We start from the raw sequence: 12,799 nt of genomic DNA, 5'->3' as shown, positions 1-12,799 counted from the left end.
AACTCCTGCGCCCCGCCCCGGGGTGTCCCCGCCTGAGTCACCGGGCATTTCGGAAGCTGCCCTCACGTCACGTCCATGTGGAAATCGCGGTGATGGGAACTACGGAATCGGTTCTTTCTTTCTTTCTTTTTTTTTTTGCAGCCGTTTTTCTGCAGAAAATATCAAATGTGGACCAGGGAGGGAAATCAAAAAGACAGAAAACCCAAAAAATCACCCCGGCGCAGGGCCTGGGGCTGGGCTGAGACAAATCGGACTCAGGGGCTTCACAGTCGCCCGGCTCCTCTTCTACGGGAAATCCAGAGAACAAAGAGAGAAAAAAAAAAAAAAAAACAGAGAGAGAGAGAAATAATAGGAAGTAGGGAGGCTTTTGCAAACGCAAAGGGAACAAGAGGGGGGAGGGGAGGGGCCAGGCCACACGGGGAACGCAGCCGCGGTTACTGCAACGACGCATTAATGCAGATGAAAATTAAAAAATTAAAATACCAGTTCCCAGGCTCAGAAAGAAAACTGTGCTGAGCACAGGCCTCATGCTTAGGGTCAGCGCTCCACAGGCCTGGCTGGGATTTGGGGAAAGAAGCTTTCCCAGCAGCACTTCCGCTCAGCCTCAGATTCCGGGCTGGTGGCTGCACCAGGCTCAGGTGACACCAGGCTCCTGGTCCTGCAGCCTTGGATCCTGGGGCAAAGGACAGGCGTGGGTAAAATTGGTCATCCCTCAGTCCCACCTAGTGCGGGTAGGGGGGACGGTGACAGTGAATGCCTGTCATCTCAGCACTCCAGGCGGGCGGCTGAGGGAGAAGGTTTGCAAGTTCCAGACTGCCCTGGACAACAATTTAACAAGACTTTTCCTAAAAAAAAGGAAAGTTTTTAAAAAAGGGCTGGAATGTAGTCGTAGCTGTCTATCCCCAGCACTGAACCAAAAGGATTTTAGAAAGCACTCTATCGAGATGGGCTCTGCGTTGTCTGCCTCAGACCTCCTTATGTGTGTCTCAGAAGTGGTGCTAATCAGCTTCTCCAGGGAGCCTGGTGGCACATGACACTTGTCCCCCACCGCACATGCACCTGTTGCTGTGTGCCTGACACCCCACTGCACCCCTGTCTTGGGGAAGAAAGATATGTGCCCAGCATGGCAGCCACCTGGACAGTGGAGGCGCAGGGCCTATGCAGGGCATGGGATGCATGAGTGCCTTGGCGCCTTCTGTGCCGAGGCATCAGCCTTGGCCCAATGCCCAGAAGGGCTAAACTGCAACCATATTGAAATGCAGGGTGCCATGGAGCCCTTATTGGAGCATGCTCGCTGCCTGGTCAGGACCTGCAGAAACTGGGCAGGGCTGGGGTGGAGGGCACCACGTTGGCAAAGGAAAGCATAGACTCCCCCGGAATGCCACAGCAGGGCCATCTGCCCCTAGTCTTTTATGTCTCTATTTTTGACACATGGTCTTGTTACGTAATCCAGGTTGCTCTTAAACTTTCTTTGTAAACCAGTATGGCCTTGAATTTACAGTAATCTTCCTGCCTCAGCCTCCTAAGTCCTGGGATGATAGATGTATGACAGCATGCCTGGTCATTCCTAGTCCTATTTAGGGCATGTTTTGTTTTTTTGTTTTGCTTTGTTTTTGCGGGTATTTTTTGTTTTTTGACACAGGGTCTTGCTATGTAGACCAGACTGACCTCAAACTCATGGCAATCTTCCTGCCTCAGCCTCCCGAGTACTGAGATAACTGGCATGTGCTACCATGCTGGCTTTGGTCCTAGTGTTCTTAAGCCACTGGCTGGAACCTTTTCCAACTCCAAACCTCTGGGTAGTGTTTCATTTGCTTATTCCTCCATCGGTTACCACTCTAACAGGTTGTCAAGTCAGTAATACGAAATGATGTATCTTGGATACTACAGTTTCCATATGCTTTTTCCATGAAGCTTGGAAAACTGCAGCCACCTGACCAGGGATGTTCAGCTGTGAGTGGTAAGGTGGCCAGTGGGACTGATGTGGCCTTCTCTGAAGCCACACTTCTCAGGCGGCCCCGTGGCTAAGCCTCATGGGAAAGAGTCCACCAAGGTCAGTCTGGGGGTCTGTGGCTCTGTGACTCCCTTAGGCAAACAGGGGCTCAGTCCCACCCCGGAAGCCTCCTGGGTGTGGAGAAGAAGAAAATGCTGGCTGCGAAGGGGTTAATCCCCTCTCTCCTTCTGGTCCTGCCCCAGCCTCCTCCTCTGTCAACTCTGGGCCCAGCCCATCAACCCAGCCCACCTGCCTTGCTGGCCCCATGCCCATGGCCCCTCTCTGGCTCCAGTCTCCTGAGCGTGCTGAGTGAGGAAGATGCCAGAAGGGAGCTCTAAGGCCAAGTTCCTGCCACTTTCAGCTCCCCAACAGTCACCACCTTGTCTGCCAGGAATTGTGACAAGGACAGAGCAGCGAGTTGTGGGAACTTAGCCCTGGATTTTGTTCTTCCTCCATTTTCCCTGACTCTACTACTGATGTCATAGATGCTCACCTTGGACAAGTACATGATTTTAATCCTGGCTACTTGGAGAGCTGAGGCAGGAAGACTGTAATTAAAGCCAACCACAGCAATCTAGCGAGACCCTCATTAAAAAATACAAAGGGTGGGAAGCTGAGCATTGTGGTACATGCCTATAGACCTAGCACTTGGGAGGCTGAGGCAGGAGAATCATGAGTTCAAAACCAACCTGGAATATATAACCTGATTCTGTCTCAAAATAAGGGTGTGCATTACAAGACAGTGAGAAGCAGGAGAACCCTAATATGAGAGGCAGACTGGACAAGCAGGCTGGGGATCACTCTCAGCTCCAATGTAGTTCAAGAGCTCCCCTCCCCTCCCCTTTTTCCCTCCTTCCTTTTGGACAGACAGGGTCTCACTATATGCCTCAGGCTGTTCTTGAGCTCGTTATGTAACCAAGACCTCAAACTCATGATCCTCCTGCCTCAGCCTCCCAAGTGCTGGTGTCACAGCTGTTCACTCCCACAGATGGCCCAATGCCGATCCTTTCTTGATCAAGACCCAGCGACAGTGTCTCCCTGAGCATGCACTGAATGCGGGGCCATGGCAATCACAGGTCAAAGCAAAACTGGACCTTTTGTGTCCACTGCACCATTCACTTGCCCCTTTCCCAGCACTGTCCTCTTTGGATTATTAGCCTCTTTTTTTTTTTTTTTTTTTCCTGTCACTAGGCATTGAATCCAGGACCTCTGCCCTGAGCTACATGCCGACCCTTCTTAAGTTTTGTATTTTCAGGTAAATTCTCCTAAATATCCCAGGCTAGACTAGAATTTGTAATCCTCCTGCCTCAGCCCCCCAGAGTGCTGGCATAACAGCTATGTGCCACCACTCCTGGTATTTGTGCTTGGGAAACAGGCAGATCTCTACTAAGCAGCCTCCAAAACAGCCTTCGGGAAGGGTGGGAGTTTAGAGATCACACGGAAAGTTTGGATCCTGTTTCAAATGCTAAGACCCTTGGCTGGGCGGAGGCTCCTGTAAGATCAGCTTCTGAGGAGGCCACTGGTGCTCCTCGTGGCCCACAGCCAGAGCAGAAAGGCCAGGGATTTCTGCACCAGCCAGGACCACTTTCTGCTGACCTGTGGGTCCTCCCTAGGGCACTGCTGCAGGGATGATCTGGGCGGGAAGGAGCCACTGGAGCAGCTGCACTGGGAGCAGTGGAGGTCAGCAGTGAGTCACCCCTGCGACCCTGAAGGGGCCTCCGTCCTGCACTTCTGTCCCACCTGGCCTGGATGTTGGATTCCAGTTGAATATTTGCTCAACACTTGGCTGAGTACTTTGACTACCTCACAGATCTGTTGAGCCCTCGTTTTCCTTCTGCTTCTATGGAACCCCCTGTGAATGACCAAACATGAACAATGGCAAAGGCCTAGAGGGTGTTCTCTGGAACCGCCTGGGCTGTCAGCAGCCCACTAACCCAGGCTGGAAGAAAATTCCTGTAATCTGGGTGGGTGTCAGCCTGAGGGAAATTCGCCTTGGGGCTCTTTTTTCACTTCCTAGGTTGACTTGAGTTCTTCCTAATCCTGCTCCCACCCCCTCACCTCTGGAAAAGGGTTCTTGGTTTTCTCCCCTGAGATGGCTGTCTTCTGGGCTGGCTAATGAGGGGATTCATGTCCCTCCTCCCAAAGGGCCACAGTGTGGAGTTTTGTTAGATGTCCACTGGAGCCAGAACTCAGTCACACTACTACTGGAAGTTGCAGGCTGGAGAAATACCCGCCATATTTCCATTATCCTTCCTTTCTGGTTGTCTCTGGGTGAGGCAGGACTGGGAATCTCATGAGCCCAGGGCCTGTGCACTGAGCTACACCTTCAGCCTCTGCCTGCCATCCATCCATCCATCCATCCATCCATCCATCCATCCATCCATCCATCCATCCATTTTTGTTGTTGTTTTTCTTAGACAGGGTCTTACTAAATCACTAAATTGACCAGCCTGGGCTCGAACTTGGGATTTTCCTGCCTCAGCATCCTGGAGTTGCAGAATTGCAGGTGTGCACCCTCCCACTTGGCACAGTTCCACGGCTCCGAGAGTCCACAGTTTCCACGCGGGGGCTGGGAGCCGCGTCGCTGTATTAAATGTGCACACATTCCCCCTTTATCATTTCCCTCACCGACAACGCCCCACTTCTATCAAGGAGCTACCTTCCTCTCTCCACTACACCCATCTACATTTCATCCTGAGGGGTGTGTGTGTGTGTGTGTGTGTGTGTGTGTGTGTTGTGGAGAGATTAAAGTCAGGGCCCACTTTCCCAGCCCCTACTTTTCTTTAAAGACAAACAAATATTCAACCGTAACAACCAAAACAGGTTTTCCTACCTTACTAAGTTGCCCTTGGGATCGCCCTGCCTCGGCCTCCAGTGCTGGAATTGCAGGCATGCCCCACCACAGCAGGCGTAAGGCTTCTTGGAGGTTTTGATTCTGAAGGGAGATTTTCATGGGAAGAAAGGGCAGGTAAACTCCCAGGCTTTAAACCTGTTCTCCATTAAAAATTATTCTGAGGCAGCCAGGGACTTGAAAGTGGCTTTTGCTGACAGCAACAACAACGACAACAAAAACCACAGGCCACAGTGACTTTCTTGTGACCTACAGAAGTAACTAGTTTTAGATAAGTAAAAGCAGAGCAACGCTTGACCTTCATTTCATGTCTCCTTTATTATCTTAGAGCTTTGGACTGGATCCCTCCGCTCTACAAGAGCAGTCATTCAGGCATAAGCTAAGAACTGACGCTGGGTTGTCAGCCTCACCTGAACACGACCTACCTCATCTCTCTTCAGAACCAAGGGGCTCAGTTAGAAGTGCAGTCTAGGAGGCTGAGGCAGAAGAATCTCAAGTTAAAGCCCAGCCTGGCCAACTTAACAATTGATCATGACCCTGTCTCTAAATAAATAAATAAATAAATAAATAAATAAATAAATAAATAAATGAACTGGAGATGTATCTCACCATGAAAGCTGTAGATGCAATCCCTAATAACTTCCCCAAGCCTCTGCCCCCTGCAACCCTGAGGATTCAGACCAGAGACTCGCAGGAACAGTCAATGCCCAAAGGATGTCTAGAAGTTTCCAGGCTTTGTGCCAAACCTAGACTCACCCTGGATTCCAGAGGAACTTCAGTAAGCCCCAAAACCAAGACTGCCCCCAACAGAGACATTGTGTCACAGCCATAGGGAGTCTTCCAGTGCCACCTTGTAAATCCAGGACAGACATCACCCTTGCCTAGACCAGGGGCCCCTCTCTGCTCTCTTCCTTAGCTGAGGCCCAGGTTTACCCTTGCTGTCAGAGTTGGGCTCCGCCATCAGTGCCTCGCCTGCTCCCGAAATGATTTTCTGCACTGCGAGACCAAGAAGCTGCCCTGGCCAGCTGAGGTGGCTCCACATCCTCACATGACCTCCTCAGACCCCACCTAGTGCCAATTCTGAGCTGATGCTGCTTGTAACAGCTGCTGTTACTTGGGTAGGCTGCTTTTGGTATCACGGCCGTGTGGCCTCTTTAGATTTTTGGGGTTGGCCAGAACGCCATACATTCTTCGAAGCCTTTCTTCAAGATCCACTGGAAGCTGCTGGCGCCCACCAGTAATCCCAGCACTTAGGAGGCTGAGGTAGGAGGAGTACCAAGAGTGGTACAAGGCCAGTCAGGGCCATATAGGGAATTCAAGTGTCAACTAAACTGCACAGTGAGACCAAATCTCCCAGCTCCACCCAAAATGTTATCTAGCTAATCCTTTTAAAAGTCGCTTGCCACACACTTTTTGGGGCCAGGGAGATGGCTCAGTAGAATAACTGCTTGCCTGGCAAGTGCAAGGGCCTGAGTTCAATCCCTAGTTCTGCAAAAAAAAAAAAAAAAAAAAAAAAAGTTGCTTGCCAATGAAACATTACTTGATTGCTCGCCTCCAAGAACATGGTCTTCTTGTTTCAAAAAACTGAACGGAACAAGTAAAAAGCAGTGGACCGAGGAAAAAACCATAAAAGAATAACCTGGAGGAAAAAGGGATGGGCTATGACAAGGAAAGCCATGATAGCAAGCCTTCACGGCATTTACGTCATCTTACGCTATCCATATCTTCATGAAATCTGCAAAAACTTCTACATCCGGGGCCTGAAAGGCAGCACTGCCATCCCATAGTTTGGAATGACCTGAGGTCTAGAACAACCTATTGAGAGCCTGCTGAGTTCTCGCGATAAGTCCCCCTGCAGGGTTTGGGAACTGCTCCGCCTTTGTGTTCAGGGATCCTGTAAATAATCGGTGACCCGTGCTAGCTTTGCTAGCTACCGGTCCTTTAAGATCCTCTGTGCAGTGACCAGACCTATTCTAGCTTTGGGGAGGAACTTGGTACCGCCTGAGTCTTCAGTCGAGAGGACTGGCCTGTAGTCCTTCCACCTCTAAACGCTTTATCTGTATCTGGGGGCTGAAGCACCACGGTCTTCCTTTCACCAGAAACAGCAGAAGATCAGTCCTCCAGTAGTGGACCCTCGGTTTCCTCAGAGTGTTTCCATACATTTCTGTGTTTTGCTCTTTGATTTTCTTTACAGGTATCACACTGTTTTGTTTTTGTTTTTGTTTAGTTTTTTCCATTTTTTGAGACAGGGTCTCTTATATAGGGCAATCTGGCCTTGAACTCTGTAGTCCTCCTGTCTCAGCCTCCATTGTGCTGGGATTACAGGTGTGCGCCACCACACCCAGCAGATTTTTTTAAATGTGGAGGTTTTATAAGGCAAAGAGTATAGAGAGAAATATAGGATGCACTCAAGTCCAGAGTGCAAGTGCTCAGAAAATTGAGGCACCCAGGCATGTTTAAATGTCTTTGAAAAGTGTGTGTTAAGGGCTGGGGAGATAGCTCTGCGGCATAAGTGCCTGCCTGGCAAATGCAAGATCTTGAGTTCAATCCCGGGTACCAGAAACAAAGGCCTGGTGGTATATGCCTGTGGTACTTACTCAGGAGGCTGAGGCAGGAGGATGGCAAGCTCAAGGCCAGCCCATGCAATTTAGACTTCGTTTCAAAATAACAAACTTAAAAGGGTTAGTTAGGGGTGTAACTCAGCACTAGAGCACTTGCTTAATACCTGTGAAGCCTTAGGTTCAATCCCCAGCACTCAAAAAAAAAAAAAAAAAAAAAAACCTGAAGGCATTCGCACTCAAAAAAAAAAAAAAAAAAAAAAGTTATAAAATTGGTATGCAAAATAAAAAAAAATTGAGGGTATATATTTTGGAAGTGCAGACACTCAGTACTAAGTTCACTGAGCCTGTTAGATCAATATAAAGAGATTTCTCTTCTTAATACTTAAGAGAACAGGAAATAGTATGTGCTGCCTTAAAATTTTAAGTCCTCTTGCCTGCTACTAAATGTTCCTGGGTAAAACTTCACTGACTGAAAAAGGAAAAATAAAGTCTTAGGATTGCATGTCCCTGTGGCTGATCAGAACATGTTTTACTTTTGCATTTGAAAAGAACAAATCAACCTTCCTTAGGGTGAGTGTGTATGTTTCCTAGTCTTAATTATCCTGTGCTATGCTTGGATAAGGGGCCCCCAAAAGTTCTGGACTAAAGATTGCGTCACCAGCCTGTGGAACACCTGCCTTTCAGGGGTGGGCCCAGCGTGAGGAAACGAGCTCACTGGGGGCGTGTCCTCAGGGGACGTTGGGGTCCTGGCCCCGCCTCTCCCTGTCTCACTTCCCAGCCAACACCAGGTGAGTGATTTTGCTCTGCGAGGCCCATCCCTCCATGAACCCAAATTAACCTTGGAAACCATGAACCAACACATCTTTCCGCTGTAAAAGCTGAGTATTTCAGGCATTTTGTGACAATAACAAAAAGCAACTAGCACATGGTGAATTTGGGTATTTTCCCATGTGAATGTTTGGAAGATTTTAAAATGTGTTTTCATGACCTTCCATTTTCATTCATCTGTAAAGGAATTTATCCTGTGTAGAAATACCCATATTTTATGTACTTCTAAAAGGTTCATATTTTCTTTATGGACTGTGTTCCTGAAAGTCCTCAGGGTTTAGCTCTGTTAAATTCTAGCTTTCATTAACATTTAGAATCTTAGAAGAAAATTTTATAATTGTTGTGTCTTTGGGTTTTGTTTTTTGATTTTCTGGTTTTGACAGTTCTGGGGATTGAGCGCTGGGGCTTCCCACTGAGTTATAGCCTCAGCCCTTTTTATCTTCTATTTTGAGACAAAGTCTAAGTTGCTCAGTTGCCCCGGCTCCCTTTAAACTTATGATCCTCTTGCCTCAGCCATCCAGAGTGCTGGGATTACAGCTGTGTGCCACTGTGCCTGGCTATAATTGATATATTTTTGATAGATGTGTTCTTTGCGGAGCTGGGGCGAGGATGGTCGAAGTAGCAGATTCCTGAGTTTTTCATATTTGAAACAAGTCCCCTGACTCCATCTTGAGACACGTTCCAAAGTCTGGAGAAAACAACTAAATGTGCATAGTGCTCCACCTCTAGAATAAAATGAAGTACTTAAAAGGCATTTTCTTATTATTTGTTTGGTTGTTCTTTAGAGACAAGTTTTTGCACGAAGCCTAGGCCGGCAGTAAACTCACTATGTAGCTCAATCTGGCTTCAAATGCCCCATGATCCTGCCTCCACCTCCCAAATGGGATTTCAGGTGTGCACCACTATACCTGGCTTTTCATGGTATTTTGTAAAAGGCAAGCCTTTCCAAAGACCAAACAACAAACCCTCAATGTGTTGCATTTCTGCTCTGACATGAACCTGTGGGAAAAATGCCTTAGTTCTTGAAGGTTTTTGTTGTTGTGTTGTATTTTTAGGGAATGGTTTACAGGGTGTTCAGGGTCTCACTACTAATTTGATCTTGTAGTGATCCGCCTGTTTACAGCCTCCCAAGAGCTTGGATTACAGGTGTGCACCACCATGCCCAGTCTCAGTCACCGTCTCAGAACGCCCTGGGAGTGGGCTGGCGCAGCAGGCCTGGGGTTGAACCCTTGGCCCCTGCACCTACTTGCAAGTCCTTTAATCCAGTGAGCTGACCCTAGTTCTTGAAGTTTTCATGGTTGATTCTTAGGACTTGAGGAGAATCACCAGTTGGTTTTAATACTGCAAAGCATCCAAATTTGAACAAATATGAGATTGGGGATTTTTTTTTTTGGAGAGAAGATCTTACCATATAGCCCAGGCTGCTCTTGAACTACATGATCCTCCTGCCTTGGCCTCCTGAGTGCTGAGATTACCCATGTCAGCCACCATGTCCTGCTAAAAACGTTTTAATGAAAGTACCTAATTTGGGCCAGGGAGATAGCTCAGTAGAATAAGCACTTGCCTAGCAAGCACAAGGGCCTGAGTTCAATCCCTGGTTCTGCAAAAAAGAAAGAAAAAAGAAAAATAAATTTTAAAAAAAGAAAGTACTCAATTCATTTATACCCATGAATCTGTGGCATGTGTGCCATGGTAGGTGGTGTGTTATCACTGAAAACTTGAAAATGTTTGCCATGACTTGTATACACAGTTCTTCTTGCTTCAAACTGCAGATTATTATGCTCCTCAGGTTGGCTAAAAATTCTTGGCCAGGAATATATATATATATATAATTTTTGAGACAAGGTCTTGCTATGTAGTTCAACCTGGCCTTGAACTCACTACATAGCCCAGGGTGTTCTACAACTCACAGTGATCCTCCTGCCTCAGCCTCCTGAGTTTAAGAATTCCTTTACAAATGCCCTTGATTTTACAAATGTAGAACCCATGACTGTTGTGGTCTGAAGCAGTCCGAGGAAGTTATCAGGAGAGTTCCTCCCAGGGCCGCAGGTGAGTCCTTGTTCCTTCCAGGTGATAGGAAGCTGTCATCTTCCAGGCCCCACAGGGGCCCAGGCATAGCTGGGGTACACGGGGGATGGAGCCAGTGGACAGCAGGCCAGGAACTTGCCTATAGTGCACTGTGCCTTGCTGCTCTGGGGCCTTCAGACCGGTGGAAGGGGAGAACAGCCCCCAGCAGGCCAGGGCCTTGGAAGCATGCTAGCTCTTCTCAGAAGTTTCTTCCACTTGAGAGCGATGGGCACTGAGCCACAGCACAGAGGGGCAGCAAAGCCCCAGCCAGGGCCCCGGGCATTGTTCTGTGCATTTCTAGCCCTAATCTCATCAGACCTTGCCGTCTCCAGCAAAGTGGATAATTGCTTTTCTAGGAAGCATTCCAAGGACCAGTGTCCATTTGTGTCGATGCCGCGGGGCTTGGGGATGAAAACTGCCCTCCAGTTCCCAGGCAGGTCTCAGAATTGGAGGCTTCCTGGCACTGGTTGCCGGGAGGGTGAGCTTTCCTCCCTGGCGTGCTAGGGTGGGCCTGGACGACCCCTCCCTCCACCCTGTGCTGCTGCCACCAGGCGCAGTTCCTCCTTGAGGGCAGAGGTTTTGCCCCAAGGAACGGGCTTCCTCGGGACCCAGGTGCCCTCCAAAGGGCAGATTTTCCTGTTTCCCTTTCTAGCTCACTCTGCTTCAAGCTGCCACCACTGACCCATGAGGAACCAAGAAACCATGGCCACCCACGGGTCCCTGCATGGCTGTCAAACACAAAGGGAAGTGTCATACATTGCTCGCGTTGCAGTTGTTGAATGGCTGAGGGAATCAGTCCCCTTCCCTATGCTGTGTCCCTGCTCCAAGAAACACAGAGCCAGAGCTGTGTGGTTGTGTACCTTAGTGATCAGTGAACTCAGGAGGCTGAGACAGGAGGAGCTTGGCAAATCTGAGGCCAGACTGGGCTGCATGGTGCATTCGAAGCCAAAGTGAACTATACAGCAAGACCCTGTCTCAAAAAGATGAAAGAAAAAAGAAAGAAGGAAAGAAGAAAGAAAGATTAAGAAAAGAAAAACAAGCCAAAGGAACACTCACTCCAGAGTCACGAAAGAGACCATGTCTGCTGACCTGCACCAGCTTCTCAGCGGCAGGCCTTGCCTCAGGGCCGGGGGCCCCTCACAACCAGGTTTTCTGTTCCATCAGGGCCACTTTCTGCTACCAACTGCCCTCCTAAGCATCAGTGTCCTTTTAGGCAAGTTGCCAAACTTCTAGAAACTTCTATTCTGAACATTGTTTTTGATTTACAATAATTTAGAACTACAATCTGCTTTGTTGTTGTTATTGTTAGGGTGGTTTTTTTTGTTTTGTTTTGTTTTGTTTTGTTTTTGAGACAAGTGTAACAGGCTGGCCTCGAACTCACAGTGTAGTTTATCCTGCTTCAGCCTCTCCAAGGCCTCCCCAGGATCATGGGCCTGCTCCAGCACACCTGCCTAGCTGTGCTGCTATTTTTTCATGGCTGCTCCACTATTTAATACTTAAGTGCTGTGTGGCTCTGTGGCCGGGCTCAGGCTGCCTGTGCGATCTGGAAGGTCACAGTGTGGTGGTGCTGGTGGAAGCCTTTGTACCGTGCCAGGCCTGGGGCCAGATCCCGTGCACAAGCAGGACTCCCAGTTTAACTGCACGAGGGAGGTGAACAGAATTTCATTAAAAAAAAAACAAACCCTTCTATATTTTGTCTTTGTGAGACAGGGTCTTGCTGGGCAGCGCAGGGGCCCCTGATCTCAGCCTGTAGCCCAGGCTGGTCTGGGTCTTGCAGCGATCCTCCTGTCTCAGCCTGCCCTGTGCGGGGATTACCACTGCACCCCACAAGAACTGCTTTTAGTTCCCTTCCTCAAACCACAGATGCTTTGGGGAGTGTTTTCTCAATTCTTAGCCTTTTTTTCCTGCAGTACTGAGGACTGAACCCAGAGTCTTTGCCCTGAGCTCCATCTACCACAGCCCTTCTAATTTTTTTTTAAGATAATGAAAAAAATCCTGTAACATGATAAGAATTTCAAAACAAGATGACAGGAAATTAACAACGGCTATTACGCTGCATATTGCTTTCGTCAAAGCAGTTGCTGAGGGTACCAGATGCGGCATGCAAGACTGATCAAACAATATAAACACTAACTGTTGCTTTCAGTGCACTAATAGAAATTAGTAGTACAGCTATTTTAGTGAACTCCACTAAGCCCTACACCAAAGGCCTGGGGCCCAAGCCAGATGGAAACCAACATCCCGTGCTCAAGGAATTAGAAGGCAGGATCTTGGGTAACACATATTATCTTCTCAAATTTTTAATTTTGAAGCAAGTTCCTGCTACATTGCCCCAAATGGGCTCAAATTTGAACTCTTCCTGATTCAGCCTCCCAAAGTACTGGGGTTATAGACGTAAGCCACCACACTGGCTAGTCTGGTGAGTGGTTTATATATAAGAAGGTAGTCGTTAATCTGTATTATGAAATATATAAATATGTAAATGTGGGATCTTATTCA

The sequence above is a fragment of the Octodon degus genome, unplaced genomic scaffold (assembly GCF_000260255.1).
Source record: "Octodon degus isolate 3935 unplaced genomic scaffold, OctDeg1.0 scaffold00024, whole genome shotgun sequence".
NCBI lineage: Eukaryota > Metazoa > Chordata > Mammalia > Rodentia > Octodontidae > Octodon > Octodon degus.
The sequence above is the reverse complement of the archived record's forward strand: the minus strand, read 5'-3'. Positions refer to the sequence as shown.